General features: G+C 45.0%; 1 long non-coding RNA gene across 1 annotated transcript in view; it reads right to left on the bottom strand.

Annotated features, from left to right (window-relative positions):
* LOC132013060 (uncharacterized) overlaps nucleotides 1–22256 on the bottom strand; it is a 116407-nt gene that overhangs the window by 67607 nt on the left and 26544 nt on the right. Inside the window, exon 2 of the long non-coding RNA XR_009402864.1 lies at nucleotides 5806–5905. This is a non-coding gene — a long non-coding RNA (uncharacterized LOC132013060). The remainder of the gene's footprint in view (nucleotides 1–5805; nucleotides 5906–22256) is intronic.

The following is a 22256-nucleotide window of genomic DNA, read 5'->3' on the forward strand; positions in this document are numbered from 1 at the left end:
ATAAAAAATAAAAAATTAATGGCTAAACTTGGTAGCCATTAACATTAAAAAAAAAAAATGTTCAAGAGTCTTTAAATTGTGTGTGTGTGTGTGTGTGTGTGTGTGCTTGCATGTGTGTGTGCTTGTATGTGTGTGCTTGCATGTGTGTGTGTTTGCATGTGTGTGTGCTTGCATGTGTGTGTGTTTGCATGTGTGTGTGCTTGCATGTGTGTGTGCTTAACGTCCTTTATATTTACCAACATGTTTTCTCTTTCTGGTATTCTTTAGTTCTTCTTCAAGAACTGGGTCTCTATCTGGCATTGTTTCCTTTTAGCCGAAAAAAAATTATTTTAGTATTCCTTATAGTAGAGGTTTGTGTGAAACAATTTCCTTCACTTTTGCCTTGTTGAAAATATCTTTATTTTGCCTGCCTTTATTTTTGGGAAATAATTGCACTAAAACTAGGATTCTAGATTGAATTTTTTTTTTCCTTCTCGCAACACTTTAAAGATGTCATTCTACTGTCTCTGGACTCCATTTTTTCTAGTGAGAGGCTGCAATTTCTATTGTTGTTCCATTTATGTAATATGTCTTATTTTCACTGGCAGCTTTTAAGATTTTTATCTTTATGTCTGTTTCTCAGCAGCTTGATTTTGATGTGTCTAAAAGTGCTTTTATTGGTGTTTGTGTTTGAGTTTGCTGAGTTTATTGCATCTTCAGTTAATGTTTTCCATATATCTTAGAAAATGTTAGGCCATTCAAATATTTCTTCTGAGACTCAAATTATATGTTTATTTGAATGTTATATATTATATATATATATATATGTATTTAAACACATTATATATAATATATATATATATCAGATATCGTGAATACAAACAGAGTTCAAAAACAAACTGTCTGATTGTCTTCAATTTCACAGATTCCTTCCTCCGATGTGTCCAGTCTGTTAATAAACTCACTGGAAGGATATTTTATCTATGACCTACTTTTCATTTCTAGCATTTCTGATGGGCTCTGCAATTGTACAACACGTTTAAACATGTTCACTTTTTTCACTCTATCTTATTATAATTTATTTTTATTATTTTCAAAGTGCTTGTCTGATAATTCCAACAACAGTTCTATTCTACAGGTCTGGTTTTATTTACTGTGTTCTCTTTGAGAAAAGTACTTTTTGCTTACTTTTTCACATGTCTTTGAGTTTGATTTTGATTGAGTTTAGACATCACAAATTACATATAAATGGTAGAGTCTGAAGAAAATAGTAATTGTATATAGAAAAGAGTAGATCTTTTTTTTTTTTTTTTTGTCTGGCAGGCCACTACGGAGAAAGCTTGAGACACTCTTGTCTGTAGTTGATCTTGGTCTGAAGGCTTTGCTGCTTCAGTTAGATTCAGTTTGCCACAGGCTTCATGTCACTTGATAGAAAAGTCAGAACCTTCCCACTAGCAAGACCTGGAATGTGAATGCTTGGGGAGGACTTACCAGTTCTTCTTTTCTGTCTTCGACTTTCTCAGGCCCTGTTTGCCTTCACCTCGCACCGGCCTCTCCCCTCCCACACTCTCCCAACTACACATGGCCCCTGCCTTGTCCTCAGTGCAAGGCCTGGGCTCTCTCTCAGGGTCCCTGTGCTGCCCTAGGACTTCAGCGGGGGCTGAGATGTCCTCTGGGGCTCTGTAGGCCTTCCCTGAATAGGGAAAAGGACCTACCCTAGTAAGGTGAAGCCCTAAGTGTCAGTGGAATTTCTCAGTTCTCCTAAGACACGGGCAGGTCATACACACCTGTAGATGGGAAAAGAGATGTTTTCTTCAGCTCTCCAGCTCCCTTCCAGGGGCAGACAGCTGCTGCTTCACCATCAGTCAGGCTCTGAGTTCCAGGGTAGGTGGAATGGCTCCCCATACCTGTGCCTTGGGGGCTTCTGCTCTTTCCCCCTATCCCTCAAGCTGCTTTGGGAGCTCTCAGTGGGTGGGTGCAGAGCCTTGTGTTCTAGCTTCTGGGGAGTCTAAATTCCCTTAACATCACATGAAATGTGCAGCTACTGGTTCCTTACCAGTTTACTCTTTCCATTCTCTGTGCTGCCAACCATAAAAACAGCTCTCCCAGGAGGTCATTGCCACTTTTTGTATTTGAGTTCAGAAGGTTTTTTTACAACCTGAATATTCTTATAGGCTTTAAAGAATTATGATTTTGTAGATTATCTGGCTCGTTCTTACTGTTAGGGTGGGAGCAATGTTCTCTTGTGACTTCCTATATCCCAAGTGGATGTGGAAGCCAGCATAGCTTTTTCTATCAAGTTTTATGTTGGAGGGATTACAAGCAAATCCTAATTGTCTTTTTAATGTGTTCTCTTCATGTTCTCATAATCACCATTGAAAACAGCTTCACACAGAGGTGATAAAAAATTTGAAACCTTTTTTTATTTTATGACCACTCAAACATTTGCAAGAATTAAAGTTATATTTAAAGATTTTAATAGGCTTCCTTTTCTTTTATTGACAAATGGTATGTTGAATTTTATTTTATAACAATACAAACAGAGTTCAAATGCAAACTGTCTTTTGCATATCAAGTATTTGAATATGACAGTGAAGCTCCAATTTACAGAACATGCATGGCTAAGCAGCCACCAGGAAACTAGCTGGGGTACTAGTATGAGCAACCAGCCACAAAACAACACTTATCTATTATATATGAAATAGAGATTTGGGGCTATGCTGTCTAGAGCTGCACTCTCCAGGAACCCCTGACCACCTTCACCCCAACAAGTTGTACCTTGGGCTGTGTGCCCTACTCTGTGGGTATTTGGAATATGAACTCTGGTGCATCCATGAGTCCCTTATCCACAGTGGGAAGCTGAGTGCTTTGCGGCTGGCTGTTGATATAGAGATCCAGATGCCACCTGAGAGAAGCAGGGGCCCACCACTGAACCTTGCTACACTTGGGTCACCCTTCAGGGAGCCCTGGAAGAGACTGCTGTGGCTAGAGATGCCTGATTTTGTGTTCCTGCCACTCCAGGCTTGTCTGGCTGTGCAGAGGGCTGAGAGAATCATGATCTCACGGTCCATCTTAAACCATTGGTACACAGCAGTTGCTCAGAGACCGGGCGGACTCACACTGCTTCCGGGTCACTCCCCCCACCCAGCCCTTCTCTCACTTAATCCCGTGTTCTGAGTTTTGTTCTCACTTACAAGATAAAATGCAGATAAAAATGATAGATAAACAATGGCCAATGTTTTAGTACAAGTATATCTCAAGTATTGCTTGGGACCTACTTACATTAAGGAACTATTAATTAAAGAGTTATTTATTCTTCATCGGAAATCCTAATGTAACTGGGAGTCTTGTGTTTTTATTTGTTAAATCTGGAAAGTCAAGTCTTTTGGATATAGCCAGTAATAAAGCAAACTTCTGATTATTTTTGTCTCTGGCTAGCTATGTTGAGTTGACAACATACTCAACTTCTCTATATGCATCAGCTCTAGCTATGTGACAGGGTTGCGTGAGACTCTGATGAAATAGTGGAAGTAAATCCTGTTGGTGTATTGTAACCTGCTCTACAGAGGTAAGATCCAGCATAACCATTATGGAACTCTAACTAAAGTGACTAAGCTCTGTTAAAAGTACTTCTGTGTTTCAGGCTGTGTTAGATAGGTTAGAGTAGTTAGGGGATTCTGAGCCTCGGTTTAAAACCTTCATCCCCCACTGAACTAGCTGTGGGATGCCAGGCAAACTACTCAGCATTGCTAAACCTCAGTCCCTCTCTATGTAAAATGGTGCTGCTGTTAGGACAGAGCTCATGGGTGCAATGTGCCAGTGCTTACTGGAACACTGGCAGGTGGCAGGTGCTTGGGGTGAGAAGGTCATGCCTGTTTTGCTAAAAGGAGACTTTGGTACTCCTTCCACCACATCAAACAGGGGAGGGCCTCCTCCACCTTTCATAAACATTTCCCCGAGATATTAATAGATGTCCCATAGTAAAAAAGTTCCTATGATCAAAAGTTTGAGGAACACTGCACATTACATGCACTGTTGAAGCTTCACACCCCACATTTGCACATCAAAGCTTCTGAGATGATCCATTACAGAGAAACACGTTCTATTGATTTTCCCAAGATTTCTTAAACATATTTATACATGCAACACCTCTTTTATGGTCCCTCTATTAACATCCTGTGTAACTATTTTCACCTGCCAACAACCTTGTTATAAAAAATCCTTCCAACACAGGGAGAAAGCCAAGAGTTACTACTCTTACTGGGCAATGCAACAAGAAATAATTGAAAGTGATAAAAAGGGGTGCCTGGGTGACTCAGTGGGTGGAGCCTCTGCTTTCAGCTCAGGTCATGATCCCAGGGTCCTGGGATTGAATTCTGTGCAGGGCTCCCTGCTCAGTGGGGAGTCACTTCTCCTTCTCCCTTTGTCCCTCTCCCACCCCTCCTTGTGTGTGCAGTCTCTCTCTCAAATAAAATAAATAAATAAAGTGATGCAAATAATCAACAGAAGCAGTGCAAATAGTTGTAAAACATCATGGAAGTTAGGGATTGGTATGATGTTAGAGGTGAGATAAACCTTCCTCTACTAAAGGGAGTCTGGAGATTTCCCCTCAGTTAGTCTGCAAAGCTGGAGGGACATAAACAGTATGTGAAGGCAGTGCAGTAGCTACTCTGACAACTGAAAACAGGGATCGGGGCAGTGGGGGCAGGGGGCATCCACAGAGAGGACCGCCTTTCATCACATATCCGTCTGTATACCTGATGTTAAAAACTTGCTCATGAGTTACTTGGATAAAAATTTATAAATAAAAAACTTTGAATTCTCTAAGTTTTCAGGCTTGGTTAACTCTAGGCTGGACCAACCTTAGACCTGATGAAAAAGATACGTCTCAGGAATAAGGACCCCCAGGACCCCTCCACTGGCCAGTGACCTATGATGGATCACCGCTAGCCAACTGGAAATTCATGAACGACTTCCTACTTGCTCCCTTTCCGTCTGTGCTTGCTTTAATAATCTTCCTGCCCTCCCTGCCTTCTTTTCTTTTTTACATTTCACGCCATCCTGCCATTCTATATTGCGATGTAAGATTAAAAAGGAACTAATAAGCCCAGGGCAACTGGCTGATTGGTGAATTCAACTACCATACTATCTAGACAATACTAAGATTCTTTTTCCTCCCAGCAACGCCACATGTGCCTGCTCCCATGTGGCATTTTTCTTTTTTTGAAAAGAGATTCTGAAAATTCTCCAGTAATCCTAAAATAAGAAGAGTTTCAAAATGCAGCAGGCTTTAGAAATGGGCTCCAGATGTATTATCTAAGCTTCCTTAAATTGCCAAAGCAAGTCAGAGTGGCCTGACTGGCTGACTAAGTGACTACTAATTCTGCCTAGATTTAATTTCTGGGATCTTTTGGAATTCAGGTATCATCTAGATTAAAGCATTAGTCTTTTACCAAGAAATCTGAATTTGCTTCCCCCTTGGTGTATATGTGCAGCTCACATTAGAGACCAAATTTCATCCATCAAAACTCAGCTCAGAATTCATTTCCTTTCTGAAGCCTATTTCTCCCTTTCTTCTCCAAACACTTTTACTCATAATTGCCCATAAGTTCTCATACACACTTTTGTGCCAACATTTCTTATGCTGTTCTACAATCTGTTTACCTGTCCACCCTGACTTTACTAGAAGGTATATTTTGGACAAACAGATGGTGTGTATAATCCCTTCACCGAGTGTGGGCAGGACCTGTGAATGCGATGGGATAGCACTCCATTAATCAGGTTATAGTATGGGTAAAGGTGTGGGGATAGTCAGGCCGCCATTACCTTATTTACGTCAGGCTGTCTCAGCAGATGGGAGGGACACAGCACTGCTGATAATTTGATGTTAGCCCACAGAGACGGTTTGGACTTCTGATCTGCAGGACTGTAAAATAATAAATGTGTGTTATTTTAAGCCACTAAATGTGTGGCAATTCTTTACAGCAGCAGTAGGAAACTGGTAGGGATTTCAACCCTGGCCCTGTGACTCCCAGTCATGTGGTTACCCTCATGGCTCCCCCAAGAAAAGAGGTGACCTGACCCAGATTTTCTATCCTGGATTTCCAATGTGAAGTGAACTGAAACCAGGATTAGAATGGAAGGCAATTGGAGCTAAAACATCTTAGCGCAATACCCAGAATTATGCTCTTAAATGAATTTCAACAGCCGAGGCCCTTCCCAAGGGCCTGATTACTCTTTAAGCCCGTGAGCCCCCTAGAATCTTCACAATCTCCTTTTTTCCCCCTTAAGTTAGCCAAATGCAGTTTCTTTTGCTTACAACCAAGAAAATCCTACTGGCCCTCACTTGGCCAGCACTTACTATCATCTCCCCAAAATACTCTCTTTGGCTTGACCTTTCTTTCCAAGTACTGTGCTTTGTCTTTACTTACATTTTAACTCTTTATAATAAATAAAACTTGATGCATAAACAATGAATCTTGGAACACTGAAATAATAAAATAAAGTTGAAATACATCCCAAAAAACCCAACAAAACAAAAACAAACCCCAAAACTTGATACTTCAACTCTTTACAATAACTCTTAGAATAATTCTAGGATCAGCTATTCTGAGACTGATTTCCCTTTAGGGAAACAGACACAAAGGGTTAACTTGCCCACTGTCATCCCACGGCTGTTTCATAGCAGCACTAGAATTTAAACATGGGTTTCTTAATTTCAAATGTCCATTTCCCCAGCCGCCGATATATATATAGATATTGATAGATAGACAGGTAGATGAAAGACAGTATTGACATGACAATATGTTAGTTTCAGGGGTATGACATAATGATTCGGTATTTATATATATTATGAAATTTCCACAAGTCTATTGAACATCCATCACCATCATAGTTACATTTTTTATTGTGATAAGAATTTTCAAGATCTACTCTCTTAGCAACTTTTAAATATGCAATATAGTATTATTAATGACAGCCACCATAATGTACATTATACCTTCAGGACTTAATCCTTTTATAAATGAACTTTGCATTTTCTGACCCCTACCACTCCTCACCAGGCTATATTGCTTTAAAATAAATGATGTTTGTCAAAGATAGATGAAAGCAGTATTCATCACAGAGGAAACAGAAGAATCTATGGTTAAGGGCAGTGCAGCTGTTGTAGAGAGAGAAGCCAGGGGAGGAGATTATTTGAGAAGGGAGGAACCCTCTGGCTACAGGAATCAATCCACCAATGCTGATTGTTCCCCCCAGTATTGTGTTCTGTCTGTGATATTTGGACAAAATATTATGGAAAAGAATTATGAGAAACAAAAGACATGCTTCCTGTTCCCCTTGATGATAAAGCCAATAGCAGCAAAGGGAAGGCCATTGGGAGGATTATAGGAGATAATGCCAGGAAATCTCTCAGCAAGGTGTTTGGCAAGTAATGAGGCTAAATAAACATTTACCTAATTCTAGGACTGACCAACATCTCTGTCAGAGAAAGAGTCTTCCTTTAGAGGGGCTGGCCCCAGCTTGCCGCCCTGATCATATGTTGGTGGGTTTCCTGCTTATTTGTCCGAAGGCAATCTTATTTTCCCCCCTTTTAGACCCTCTGAGGGCTTTTCACTGTGAGCTCCCACAGAACGCCCCCTTCAATGCCTGTCAGACAATGTGGTGGGATGGAGTTTTCTCCCTCCACCTCCCCATTTCAGGCCTTCCTAGACTGAGTGGCCAGAAGGCCATCTTTGACGGAGAGAGTGGAGGCAAAATAACGCGTCAGAGCCCTGTAGTTAGCAGCGTTAGCTAGAGGACTGTTGATTCTCTTTTGGATGATTCCCTTTGAGGCTATCAGACCAATAGCCTGGAAGGAAGGGAAGGGCTCAGAACACTCACCTGCAGCACCATCTAGGGGGACAGTCCAAAGCACCATCTAGGGGGACAGTCCAAAGAGGATGAGGTGGGGGTTGGGGGGGGAGGGCAGAGATAAAAAAATCAAGAGACGAAAGGGAGAACTGAAAGTGGAACAGAGAGGAGGTGGCCTAAGAGGGATGAGTAATTCATTCATTCATTCTCTGGCTATGTATGGGTATCTTTTCAGGGAATGTGCTTGTAGGAGAAGGCTCTTGCCCTCAAGGAACTTACATGCCAGTGAAGATTTGGACAATAAACCCATGAACAAAAGGACCAACAAGATTATTTCAGAGAGTGCCACGTCCTAAGAGAATGACATAACAGAGAGTCTCTGGGGCAAGAGTGGGCGGGGATAAGGAGGCCTGATCAGGTCTCTCTGAGGAGGCAGCATGCAGAGATGAAAAAATGTTCCAGGAAGAACATTAATTGGAATTCAGGTATCGTCAGCCAGCAAGAACCACAAGCTAGCATGGAGGTAAGGAGAAAGACTGGTCCAGGTGGAAAGAAGATGAAAGTTCAAAGTTTTGGCAGCCATGCGCCTGCCGTGGTCAAACAATGTCAAGTAGACCACAGGCCTGGGATCCAGGACAGGCTTGTTTCTGCTCATTGTTTGGAGTATAGGCACGATCGACCAATGTGAGAATTTTCTCTCAGCGGACTCTCCAGTCCACTTTTCCAAAGGTCAAGGGTAAGGGCAGAGATAACTGTGCACAGTTTACAGATGAGAAACCCAAGTCGCATTAGCGAGATGGCTTTCCTAGAGGGACAGAGAAAATGCAGGTCTGAGTGAGGGTGAACCCGAGGCATGTCTACCACAGCCACTCTTTTCCTTAAGCCATGAAGATTTTCTCTGGATCCAGCGCATAGGCTGCCTGTTCTCCAAGAAGTCTGGCTTTTCTTTACTGTTTCCACAATGTCCTAAAGAAACCTTGAGTGACATTATTCCTGGTATTAACCTTTATTATTTGGCAGTTCTACCATTTTCCTTCGGTTTTCTGCCCACCTTTCTTTTTTTATGAAGTCAAACCTTCCTCCCCACACTTGAGTTATTCAGCCCACCTCAGCAGGCCTCTAGAGACAGAGACTTCTGCTCCAGGAGAGAATTAGACTTTTCCACATCTAAGAGAAATGGAGGTGGGCTTTTAATCACAGGATTCCTCACCAAGTACTCTGGAGCACGGGGTTGGAGGGGGTAGTCAGGGCCTAGCTCTTACTCCTCCCCTCTGCTTATTCTGATATTCCTACTCACCTGAGGGCAGACATCGTAGGGATCCTTGAACTTCATAGAAGGTGCTAGAATTTTGTGGGGAGTCTGGTAAGAATGCAAATTCCAGGGCCCTACCACCAGAGGCTCTGTCTCAGTGGACCTGAGATGGGGCCCAGGAATCTGTGTTTAAAAGATATCACCATTCCCTAAGTATTAAAAGTAGCTTTGTTAAAAACAAAACAAAACAAAAAAGACATCTCCATTAGTTTTCTCTATGTCAAAATAAATCTGATTCTGGTGACATAGACTTAATTCATCTTTTAATTCAAATATGCATATTAGTATGAGTTTCAAATTTAAGATTTAAAAATTTAAGATTTCTTGAGTATAATTTGAATTTAATATTAAGTAAATATTAGATATTTCTACTACTGAGAGGTAGATTAAAGAATATATATTATAAGAAGGTTGAAATGATATATTAAAGTAGATATAATTAATTTACCTATTTTAACTTGGTAATTAATTGACCCACAGCTAGTTATAAAAACAACTAAAATACCAAGTTGCTATTTCTCATTTATTTATTAAAAAATAATTAGACTCAGCTTCAATCTCAGTCGGTCCTGAGGACCGCCCCCTTCCCAGAAGTCATAGAATTAAGAAGGCTTACACAGTGGGTGAAAAGTGGTGGGGGTCCCCTAACGTTCTACCATGGGTACTCCTGAGAACTGCATTTTTAAAGTTCACAGGTATCCCTTGTACCTGACAGTTCTCCTGCTTTCTGGTTGGGCTTGGGGTCTGGAGACCTGGCCAGGAGGGGAGGGCTCGGACCCTGGTGCCAAGTGCCCAGCCTCAGTAGCCAAGCAGCCAAGCAATTCTTCCTTCCACCGACCTGGCACCTTCTTCTGGAGGCCTCTGCATAGCTGTATGGGGGTTGTGTGGTAACACTACCAAGGGAATCCTCAGAATTCCTGTCCTTTCTAGTTGGGACACCCCTGCGAAATCTGCTTTTGTTATACATTCCCCCAAGGAATTTTGATTTCCAGAAATGCTGCCTTAAGGGAATATATTCTGGATTCCTGTGTTCATGCGTTCATTCACTCATTCAGCAAGTGTTTATAGACCTCCCCTCTGTACCAGAAACTGTTCTAGCCACTGAAGAAGCAGTGATCAAAACAGGCAGAAGTCCCTACCCTCACAGAGCTTACAACAGAGTGCTGCTCTACCACGAGGCAGACAGTGAACAAGTGAACAAAGAAATACATACGATGCAGAGTCAGGTGGTGATGAGGAAAAGGCATTCAGGGGAAAGGGAAGAAGGATAAGGGTGCTCCTTTTAGAAGGGCGATGGGGTCTCCCAGATAAAGACATTCTCTGGGGCAAGCCCTGGAGGAGGTGAGAGCTCTCCAGGAAGAGGGTCTCAAGCAGGGACTAGCAAATTGCACAGGCTGAGGCTAAGGTATGCTTCGTGTCTCTGAAGGATGGTGAGGAGGTCAGTGTGGCTGGAACAGAGCAGGGGAGGCAAGACTGAGTTACATGGCTAGGCAGGGTCGACCAGAAAGCCAGCTGGGCCAGAGGAAGGACCTGGATTTTACTGGATGTCGAAGGATAAACCCATTTGGATCCCAGCAATGACCACCACAGCGCATGCTGCAGGTGCCCTGTCCAGAGCCCCTGAGGTTCCTTTTATTTGCTGTATGTCAGTCTCCCAGCTTCTGTGTGCCTTCAGAGACTGTCCAAGTGCATCAGAGCCATCAGTCCAAGGTGAGCCAGAATAGCCTAAAGACCTTAAGGCCTGCCTGGGAGCCAGGGCCCCAGGCCTATGCTGACAGCTGTGGTTGTCTCAAAGAGCCGTCCCCCCTCCCCTAGCCTGCTGACTGCCCCTCCTCTTTCTTTTGTCACTTGCACCAGATCTTTGGTTCCAGTTCTGCTTCTGGGAGAAACCCCGCCATGACAACACCCGGGAAGCTAATACCCTGTTCGCTCTCCATTTATCAGACCGTGTTCCCGGTTCCCCGTGGAGCGCTTGGCTGGCAGCCTACAGCAGCGATTCTCTGTAATTCCCACTTGCCTCCTACTCCCTCGGCTTTATCTTCTCGATACTTCTGGGTTTGAATCTCTCCCTCTCACTGGGAGTTCACAGCACCGTTCCAAGGAGGCAGCAGGGGTTACTACAGACATTCCCACCCAAGAGAGGCTTCCGTCTTGGCTTGGGCACCCACAGGCTGCATGGGCGAGGTGCCTGTGCCATCCGAGCTTCCTCAGATGGGGATTGGTGATAATCAAGCCACCTGGCCAGGTGGTTGTGCCAGTTAAACGCCACAGAGCGTGGGAAGTGGGTAGCTTCACGGGAGCTGCTCAGCAAATGCCAGAAGCTTCCTTTCCTATGTTACTCTCAGATATTAAAGGGAAATGAACTGTGAGAGACTGTGGACCCTGAGAAACCATCTTGGGGTTTCAGAGGGGAGGAGGATGGGGGAGGCGGTAACAGGGTGATGGGTACTGAGGCGGGCACGTGCTGCGGTGAGCACTGGGGGTTATACTCAACTAATGAATCACTGAACACGGCATCAGGACTAATTGTGTGCTATACAGTGGCTAAGTGAACATAAAAAACAAAACAAAACAAAAATCTCTTCCCTTTCCTCAAGGAGCTGGAGGGAGGCTTTCAAAAATGATCATATTAGGGATGCCTGGGGGGCTCGGTCTGCTGAGCATCTACATTAGGTCGGGTCATGATCCCAGGATCCTGGGGTTGAGTCCTGCACTGGGCTTCTTACTGGGTGGGGAGCCTGCTTCTCCCTTAGCCTGCTGCTCCCCCTGCTTGTGCTCTGTCTCCCTCTCCCAGACAAATAAATAAAACCTTTAAAAAATGATCATGTTAATAGCAAACATACATTGTATACTTACTAATATTCCAGGAAGAGCACTAAATGCTTTGTACATGTAATTCCTCTGAGCTGTCTTGTCAGTGACTTACTTTAAAGTAGACATTGTATTTGTGTGTGTGTGTGTGCATGTGTGTGTGTGTGAGAGAGAGAGAGAGAGAGAGAGAGAGATTACAGTTACACTAATGCAGGCAGATCTTCAAGATATTTGGGCTGGATAAAATATTTTAGAAAGATGCAGAGACACCCCCCAGCCTGAACTATGAGAAATAACTTGGAAGATCTACATCCCTGATCTGTCTGGTGTGCAGCCATGAGCAAGGAGGAAGACTGGTGCCCGATGCTGATTATAACATGCATGGAACCCTGCCTCCATAGTCATTGTGTCCCTCCCATAGGAGATCTGCTGAGCAAAGCGGGTTGGAGCATAAAGGGACTGAAAGCTAGGATGTTGTGAGCCTTACGGATAAATGCTATGAGGACTTCTGGGTTTGCTTGTTAATAAACGTCTATAGGCGTGGCAGAGTTTTGAAAATTTCCTCCTTTTTACAATGCTGGCTAAGTTGCAGAGAAAGATTTGGCCATCTCTCCCCTACTAGTATCTGCCTAAAGGAACCTAAGCTATGTGTGAGATGACATTGGCTTGGTTAGCTCACAAAACATCCCATCAGGGAGGCACCACTGCTAAAGTAGTTGGGGAACTTGTGTGGACTCACAAGGAAGTGGCTGGAGCAGGGTCCAAGCCATACCCTCAAGGCAGAGTCCCCTCTCCTGACCCCTCTTCTGATCAATACGCTTCCTGCCGGCAGAACCCCCTTCTGTTACCCACACCTCCTCCCTCTTTCTCCTTGGATGGGCAGCCTCAGCATGACTGACTTTTGGACTGGATAATTCTTTGCTGTGGAGCTGTCCTGTGTCTTCCAGGATGCTTGGCAGCAACCCTAGCCTCTACCCACTAGATGCTAATAGCATCTTTTACCCCTGTGGTGACAATCAAAAATATCTCTACTCACTGTCAAATGGTCCCTGGGGGGCTCCTGGTTGAGACGTACTGGCATAGAGCCTAACTCCTTAGCAAAGTGCTGCCTCTTCTTTAAAAAGAAAAAAACAAAACTATTTTCTTGAGTGCTTAGTGTCAGGGACTATGTCCAGAGCTTTCCTGATGGATTAGGGATCATGAACCACATCGCAGCTCAGGGTAATAAGATGTGGTGAGTACAGTGGCTCCAGGCTAAAGTATGAGGATCTGGCTCAACATTATTCCACAGGATATTCAAGACCATCACTTGGCTGGAGATGCCCTTATGCATATGTAACCCCTGTCAACAGACGGAAGCCGAATGGGTGTCTCACGGCCATGAGGTTGGTTTTGGCAGCGGTCCCTCACCTTGTCCTGCTAAAGGCAGGTGAGCTCTATAAACTCTGATGCATGGAATTACAACACAGAATGGCCGGGCCATCCATGCCGGTACAACGCTGACCCACACTCTCTGTAGCAACTCATCCAGGAAGCCAAACCCCAGCCTCTGAAGCAACAAATCCAGAATAGTCAGTCTTGGACAAGGACTACCAACTTCATTCTCTCTCTCTCTCTCTCTCTTTTTTTTAGAGATACCCATTCATTTGAGAGAGAGAGAGAGAGATCACAAGCAGTGGGGAGGGGCAGAAGGAGAAGGAGAAGGAGAAGCAGACTCTTTGCTGAGCTGGAAGCCCAACATGGGGCTCGATCCCAAGACCCCAAGATCATGATCTGAGCCGAAGGAGATGCTGAACTGACTGAGCCACTCAGACATACCTCCCCCCACCTCCTTTTTGTTCTCACTTCCAACTCCGCACCAACCAGAGAATGCCAGATATGCCCTTCCACCCAATCCCGTGAGATTTTCTGCTTCTAGTGAGCCTTCCTCCAGCTTCCTCACACCGACAACCAGCAATGAGAGCATACCCAAAGCCTTCCCTTTTCACACACAGCACTTTCCCCTTCCTGTGCCTCCCTTTGAGTCTCTGCCCAATACAAGTGATGGTGGTTGACCCCCTTGCAGTAGCAAGCTCCGAATAAACAGTCTCTGTGCGTTCTCATGAAGATGGTCTCCATTTCTCTCCAGTCTCCCCATTCCCTTGCTTCTGGCGAGTATGGCACAAGGGAAGCAGGTCTCAGGAGGAATTCTACCGCTCATGCAAATACTGCAGCAAGCAGGCGCAAAGAGTCATACAACATTGTTGTGTAGCTTTGTGGAAAACTCAGCCTTCAGTTCCCTAGGTAATTACTTCCAAATATCTTGTACAAAGCATCAGCTGGAGGTCAATGAGATAATATTCCAGATGAGAGAGGCAGAGAGCTTGACTCTCCTCTTGGAATCTAAATATCTCACTACAGGATCAAATGGGAATCCCAGGCCTTGTACCGCACTCCACAGGGTTTAAGCCTCTGGGTTCACTCAACTCCTCTTCCTCTTCATTCAGGGTCATATTTATGTTCTTTCTACCTATATTGAGCACTACTATTGGACCAATGAAAAATGGCTTTTAATATCCCTGTTGCTAATTTATAAACACTCTAGCATGGATCAAAAGGGCCAGATTGGGAGGGCTACCTCAGAACTGTAGAGTCTACATGCCTAATCGGGGTTGTTCATGCGCCGACAGTACCTGGAGGGTGGTTTCCTGATAAGGGCTCTTTCAATGTTAAGAGCAGGCCCTAGAGCGGGGGCTCTGCATGTTTTCTGAGCCTTGGGGCCTCTTCGGTGGGCAGGGACACCTTCCCAGAGTAACGTTTACACATAATGTTTCCAAATGGAGGAAACCAGTGAGATGGAATACAGACCTCAAAACTCTGAAAACCAGATATATGTAATATAATGATACATGTCCTTCTCTATTAATGTGCTGAGCATTACAGTCCTGTGGCGGGTCTCAGAACCGCCTCGATTTTGGGAACCATGAAGCCCAAAAATGACATTTCAAAACACCCGTAACCGTTGTAATATAAAATACAAATGTCTGTAACTTCCGCTGTTTACAAATTCACAGGAACTTCTATAGTTGTCTGCATGCATGCTTAAAGGAAATTCTAAATTCTATAGACGTAGTGAACAAAAGTTGTAATTTTTTCTCGTCCAGTCCAAGTTCACAAACTCCCCTGAATTCTCTCCATGGGCCTCAGCAGAAAAAGTCCTGCTCCAGAGTGTAACTTAAATACTCATAGGATACCCTATCTGTGTTGAAGCAAGTGGTAGTATGCCACTCTTCCATAATGAAGGACTGTCATTTATTTGGTATTTTATAGGCTTCCTCTCACCATGTGTGGAAGACAGGCTTTAGGGCAGAAGGAATTGTGTTGTGTTGACCACTGAGTGTCCAGTGTCACAATGGTGCCTGGCACTTAGCAGGCACTCAGATATTATTTACTGGATGACAGGAACCCATGAAAGCAGCAAGGTCACATGTGCTGGAAGGGTCTCCCCTGCCCAGGTGGTCAAGGGATGAGGTACTGGACAGAGATGAAGCAGGGCCTCCCTGGGAACATGGCCTGGGACAAAGTGAGGGCCACGGGGCTCACCCGTGTTTCTGAGACCAGACTGTCCTGGGAGCTCTAGGCCCAGTGTCCCCTTTCCACTCTCCCAGGATAATAGGCCCTCTCTTCTGGAACCTTCCTCCAAAATCAGCACTGTGGTATTGCTCCCCCAGCATTCTTCATCCTTCACTTCCTCTGGGTCAGGTCTGAAGATTTTCTTTGTCCGGGGGTCCAAGAGAATTTTTCCTTCCCCTTTCAGCTCTATTCCTCACCCTCGGGCCTTCTCTTTTCTTTCTTTTGTCTGTTAATCTATAATTCTCTCTTCATAAGACTATTTGATGACTGATTAAATCCAGAACTCTAATGAGCTCTAATGAGCCTCCCAGACAGTGGTGATAACATTGTTTTCTTGAGGACCAAGAGGGGTTGGTTTTTTAAGAAAACTCTCCCAACAGATAAAGAGCATTGTTTACAGAGAGAGCTTGAGAAGGGGTCTGAAAACCATCTGAGCGTTCACAATCTCACCACATCTCCTGTTTCACAGTATCACAACACTCTGTAAGGTATGTATTATTAGCCCTATTTCAGGAAACGAAAGATCCCAAAGGTTAGATAGTGGGCCTCGTACCACAGCTGGTGACTCCCAGAGGCAGTGGGTCTAGTTCTCCCCTGACCGCAGAGGCCATGTGCTTGACGCAGCTAGCAACCTTCGCCTCTCATGGCTGGGGCCTAGGGCGGGCCGAGCTGGAGAAATCTGCCTCTGGTCAGGGCTTCTCAAATTCATTTCTGTCCTGCCTCACATCAGCAAGTGGACCATACTGCGAGGGACTGCTTCCAATCTCTTGCCACAAATGACTCACCAGGTTTGCTGTACTTGAGCTGGTCCCACCCTGTTGAACCCATCTCAGCCCCAAAGTCAGGGCAAGGTGGGATTGCTAGCCCCATTTCCAGAGCTCACCCTCACATCCTGGGCTCACCTCCTTGCATACTGAGAACAAACAGTTCACAGCTGGGAAGCGCTCCCTGACCCACACTCGGGGAGCCTGGGTGCTGGACATGGTTGCTTGGCCATGCCCAGGTCTCGAGCGGGACCCTGAGGTCAGGGCTGCTGTGCGGCCCAGGGGGCTGTCATTCTTCCTACCAAACACACAGCAATCTCTAGCTATCTTCTCACTCAGACAACACACAGCTGGCTCTAGATAAATAATTTGACAACGCCCTCATTCCTGGGGAAGAATATCTACGACTCCTTGGAGATACTAAATGAAATATTTTCAAAGTTCCCTTTGCTCTGAGTGTGATGTTAATTACAGTGTATTTATGGCTGTTGCTATGTGTTTTGGCTAAGAGGCAGTTGAATCATTTAAGAGCTGCCGTCTCAACAGGGATTTTTAAGGTGTTTGGACATCTTTGCTGTCAGGGATTGTGCCTATAATTCTCCTTTCTTTGGGACAGCCGTGGGGATTTCTGTGTGCCTCTGGTAAACAGATGTTTTTAATTAGTTTGCCTTGCTCAGGATTACCATTTTCACGGAAATACAAGTGTGTGGATTTGCTGCTATCTTTTTCTTTCAGCACTCAACACCTCAGGAAATATGTTTTCCAATCCATTTCTCTGACCCTTGGCTTATTTCCTTCTGGGCAGTTCTTCCAGTCTGTTTGGCACAGCTCACCTCTGGGAACCCCTTAAAGCCAGAAACACCCTTGGCTTGGCAGGCTTTCTTCTCAGACGCACTTTTTGAGTGCCATCTAGAGGCCGAAGTCAGGTCCTGGAAGAGACACGGATGTCTGGCTGGTAAAGCTGCATTCACACTCTTTAAAAAAACACTCCAAATGTGTGAGAAATGGAAGCACCTCAAGACAGCAGTCAAGGACATGGCCAGTTTGGGTTCCCCCAACAACCACCACCCAGAAGATTCTACTTAGAGCATAGCTTTGAGAACCTGTCAGATTTGGACTTGAACTCTGGCTCTGAGTGTTGCTAGCTAGGTGTCATGGAGCAAATTACTTAACCCTGGCCCTGCTGACTCTACTTTAATAGGGAGAGAATCATAATCTGGTGGTGAGATTAAACAACATAAAACATTTCCAGTGGGCATCACAGTAGCTGACGCGTGGGAACAGCTTATTTGTTACAATGGTCATTACTATTATTCACATTACTTAGTGCCTAGAACTCAACAGGTACTTCATAAATGGTTGTAGTAAAAATAACCAAGTCCATATTACCCGTCAACTGGCAAAGATTTATTAATTACCTCTTGTGCACTCAAATCTGTGTATTGAGTCTGGTGCTGAACAAAGTACTTGGGGGTGGTTATAGTTCTTTGTCTCGGAGAGCCTGGAGGCCCTCTGAGTGGAGAAACATGGCCAACAACATGGCAGTTCTGTTGGGCATAGAGGCTCGGGGAGAGAAGGGAGGTGGATGGAATGAGTGGCTGAGGAGGGTGAAAAGGAGGAAGGGAGCACTAGAGTGTGGTCTGGCTAGATGGAACGGAAGGAAATGAGAAGACCTGAGGTAGGAGAGGGCAAGAAATGTTTGCTGGCTACACGGGAGGCAAAAGACTAAGGTAGGGGTTTATAGAAAGAAAGTAGGGAGTCATTGTCTGCCATCGTATGTGCTAGATTTCCATGGCTGCTGGACAAATCACTACAACCTGGGTATCTGAGAACACTAGGAGTGCATTTCGCTCTCAGTTCTAAACTCTAGCTGCCTGAAATCAAAGAGCCGACAGTTCCCTACAGGATCTCTAGGAGAGACTCTGTTCCTAGCCTTCCCTAGCTTGTGTTGGCACCAAGTGCCCCTTGGCTCATGGTCATATCAGTGCACTCTCTGTCATGGTGGCCACATGGCTTTCTCGTCTGTGAGGGTTTCCTCTTGCCTCTCTCCTGTCCGGACACCCGTGATGCCATTTAGGGCCCAGTAGATAATGCAGGGCAATCTCAACTCAAAACTCAGCTCTTCCTGTAGTGCCTCTTTCCCCATTCCACACTGCCAGTCTCTCTGCCTTATAATCACTCACACAGCCTCCACTCCTACGCAACACCAGTGCCTCTTCCAAGAAGTCTTCCCTGACCAGCCTCCCTTTCCTCAAGAAGTTTTGCTAGGGATTTCCATGGCATCCTAGGTTTATTATTGTTGTTGTTGTTTTGCTTGGTGACTACTGGAGTTTGGCAAGTAGCCCTGTTCCATGTCTTTTAGGGGACCCAGGCTGACAGCAACCTTATCCTTTATCTCAAGGTTTCTAAAGCTGGCTCCTGAAGTTTCCACCTAGAAAATGACACATGTCACTTCTGCTTACATTCTATTGACTAAAGAAGTAAATAAAAACATCCATGCCCACCTTGAAAGGGTTTGGGAAGTACGTATCTGTGCTCAGGAAGAGACCGGGAAACATCTGGTTGATGACACAGATGAAAAGCATAAGAAATGAGCCTGCTGTAGAGTTTAAGTCCTAGCGAAGAGGAGAGCGTCTGTCCAGGTAAGCCCAGGCTCAGCCTATTAGGGTAGGCAGGGATTGATACAAGCTTCCTCATAAATTTAGGACAGATGCAGACAGAGGGAGGCAAGGGAGCAGCTGTCCGTGCCGTAAATCAAATTCATCTATTCCGTTCCTAAAAGTGGGGTGGGGTGAGGGAAGGACAAGGCCACCTACATACTTAAGAAGTTCAGCCTGGGATAGGAGTCAGTTCCACAGGCATATTCAAGGGATGCCTCTCAGTTCCCCGGAGGCTCTCTCTGCCCGAGGGGCTCACCTGACCAGAAAGAAGGGGCAGATGGGTGAGCCAGGCTCTGCACACCTTCCCCGGCCCTCCCAAGAATGTATAGAAACAAGGCCATCTGCAATGGCCTGATAGTCACCTCAAGAGGAGGGCCTGGGGTCTCACTGTCTCCTTGGGAAGGAGGAGCTGCCTGCAGACACCAGAGGGCAACCGAGGGGTCTCCTTGCCTGGGCTGCTGTGACAGAGCCCCAGCTCTGCCTCTTCCCTCTCACAGAAAATGAGGCTTTGGATTCGGCACTTTTTCAGGGTGTCTGGCCTCTTTAGTGGCAGAAGTGAGCTCCACTGTGAGGAAGCATGACACAAGAAACTGGAGATCAATTAGGGAATGGCTCTTTGCTCTGTGAAAAGGTTGTTTTATGTAGAAAGAGGATCTGTCATGAAACTTAAGATACTTAAGATATGATCTGAGCCAGGAAACCCCAGTTTGTGCACCACATGGCGGGGACGCTTGCCTTTGTTATCTCAGGCTCTTTGGCATATTGGACTCTGAAGAATAAGGAGCCATCACAATGAAAATATAACAGAAACTCTTTTATGGAGGGGGGGGAATCCTGGACTTTGGGACATGCAGACCTGGTACCAAACCCCATCTCTGCCACCTAGTAAGAGTGAGGTGGTCCTGAATTGGGAAAAGGCCCAGCTGAATTTCTTCAATGGGCCTGAAAGCTTGTACCTCAGCTGCTAGGTCATGGGCTACCAGGCATGCAGCTCTAACCTGGTGCCTGGCACAGAGCTGGCTCTCGGTAAAATTTTGTTTTACCCCTGTTCCTCAAGGCATTGACTGGGACAGTGTCTTCACTGTGTTTAGAGGCTGTGTGGTGGGGGGGTCTCTACAGAGACTTGTCCACCTTCAGACAGCAGAGTGAGCAGATTAGGAGGCTGAGGTGGAGGCTGCGAGAAGCTTCCGTCTGTAGCTCACAGCCCATGGGTGAGCGAAATCAAAGTGAAGGTAATTGCTCAGGCCTCTCCTCAGCTGTCACCGGGAGAGCCCCAGGCTTTCACCTCATGAAGTCAGATGGAGGAAAAGGACCATTCAGGAGACAGGTTGAGAAGTTCCTAATGTTTAGTTGCCAGAAACCTCTATTTGAGAATGCACATTCTCCACAGAACTGAACAAGAAAGCTCCCCGCTCAAAACCAGGGAGGCGGGGGAGAAAGGGTCCCTAGGAGCAGCATGGGCTTATGCAGCTCCCTCCTTCAGAACCTCATACCCTGGGCCTCATCTGACCTCGCCTGGCTTTCCCCAGAGAAAAGTCAGGGAAGACAAGCTGCAGAATTCCGGGGCACTTAAAGGAACATCAAGCTCCGCCATTGATGCTGGATGTGTTTCCTCCTCCTCCCCTTCCTTCTCCTCCTCCTTGTTTTCTTCTTCTCTTATTTATTTATTTCTTTTAACAGAGGCTACTATTCACTTTGAGGAATTTTTTCACTGTTTTTTTTTTTTTTTTTTTTCTCATCTCTTCTACCTCTCTGATCGTCCGACTGGTCTCCTTTTCAGACTGCTTTCCTCATTCCGGAATTGTGGAGGCCTTTCTAGTTTCCTTTCCTACTTTAGCTTCTCTCCCCAGGCAACCTGACCTTCTCCCCCACAGCTTCAGGAGATGCCACCTCAAACCTATTCTAAATCTGTATTTTGGGGAGAGACCTATGCTCACTTGCTAAATATGCACCCTCCCAGGACTGTCCCGCTGATACCCTGAGTTCAACTTGCTTTGGGCCAAACCTGCTTCCGGCACACACATCCCTAGTTGTTCAAACCAGAGACCAACATAGTATATTTTACTGCTCTCTACTGAACCCCACAGACAGTCAGTGACTGTTTTCTTGTTTCTTTTTACTGTCACTTCCCTAGTTGCAACATCTATCATGTGCACCATTCTTTTAATGGGGTTTTGGCCTTTCAACTTGACCTGATGCAATATGTTCTTTGTAGGTGTCAACTGGGACATTTCATTACTTCAAAACTTTCAGTAATTCCCATGGTTCACAGGATAACCTTCACTCTTCCTAGCAAGGCAAGAAAGGCGCTCTCAGGTCTAGTCCCTGTCTCCCTGTTCCAGCCTTCTTACCCTCCACAGCCATACTGGATCAACATTAGTTGTCCTGGGTTCCCGGAGCAGGTCACATGGCTTTAAACCTCTGTTCTCAGTTTCTGGAAAATCCTGCCTTGTGCTGTATACTTGGTGAACTTAAACACATCCTGTGATTTTTATTTTTCCTCTATAGACCTGTCTCTGCCTTTTGAAACTGAATTAATCACCACCCCCTTTGGGCAACTGCTCATTCCACTGCACACCCATTCTTGCGCTCAAAATTGCTTTTATGAGTTCATCTTTCCCATTAGACTGTGAGTGCTTGAGGGCGGGAACCCTAAGATCATCCTTGTATCATCAACTTCTGGCCCGAGGCCATATCGTCAATATTAAATAGATACCATGGCTCAGATCTTGAATGTTCCACAGGAGGCTTTCCGTGCATTTGGAAGGAAGAGATACAGGAAAATCACATGTCCAGCCCTCATGTGGCTGCCCCGCATGGCTCCTTGTTACCTGAGAGCTGCTCAGGAACCCCCATTTCCCCCAACCACACCGTCCCTTTCAGTTCTATAAACATTCTGACCCCTTCTCTCTTCCTTCATGGTGCTCTGTTTTGCATTCCAATATGACAGCTAAGCTGATTTGGACTAATTAAGACTGAGACATCAAGGGCGGATAATGACATAAAAAACTATAGGCAAATTACATTTATGTAATATTATTGCTCCTAGGGTTATTTATGTTTTAGTAAAAATAGCTACCTCTTATGAGTTTCATCTTCTGGGTTTTATTTTTTATTTTTTTTAGAAACTTGGGGTTATAGTATGCATTTATTTTAGTATGCATATTACTAAAATAAAAAATATTGTTACATATGACAAAGAAAAAGAATCCCAAATAATTGTTGAACTTTAGCTTAACGTTTTTCCTAGCATAAGAGACATCA

Source organism: Mustela nigripes, chromosome 3 (genome assembly GCF_022355385.1).
Source record: "Mustela nigripes isolate SB6536 chromosome 3, MUSNIG.SB6536, whole genome shotgun sequence".
In the NCBI taxonomy this organism is placed as follows: domain Eukaryota; kingdom Metazoa; phylum Chordata; class Mammalia; order Carnivora; family Mustelidae; genus Mustela; species Mustela nigripes.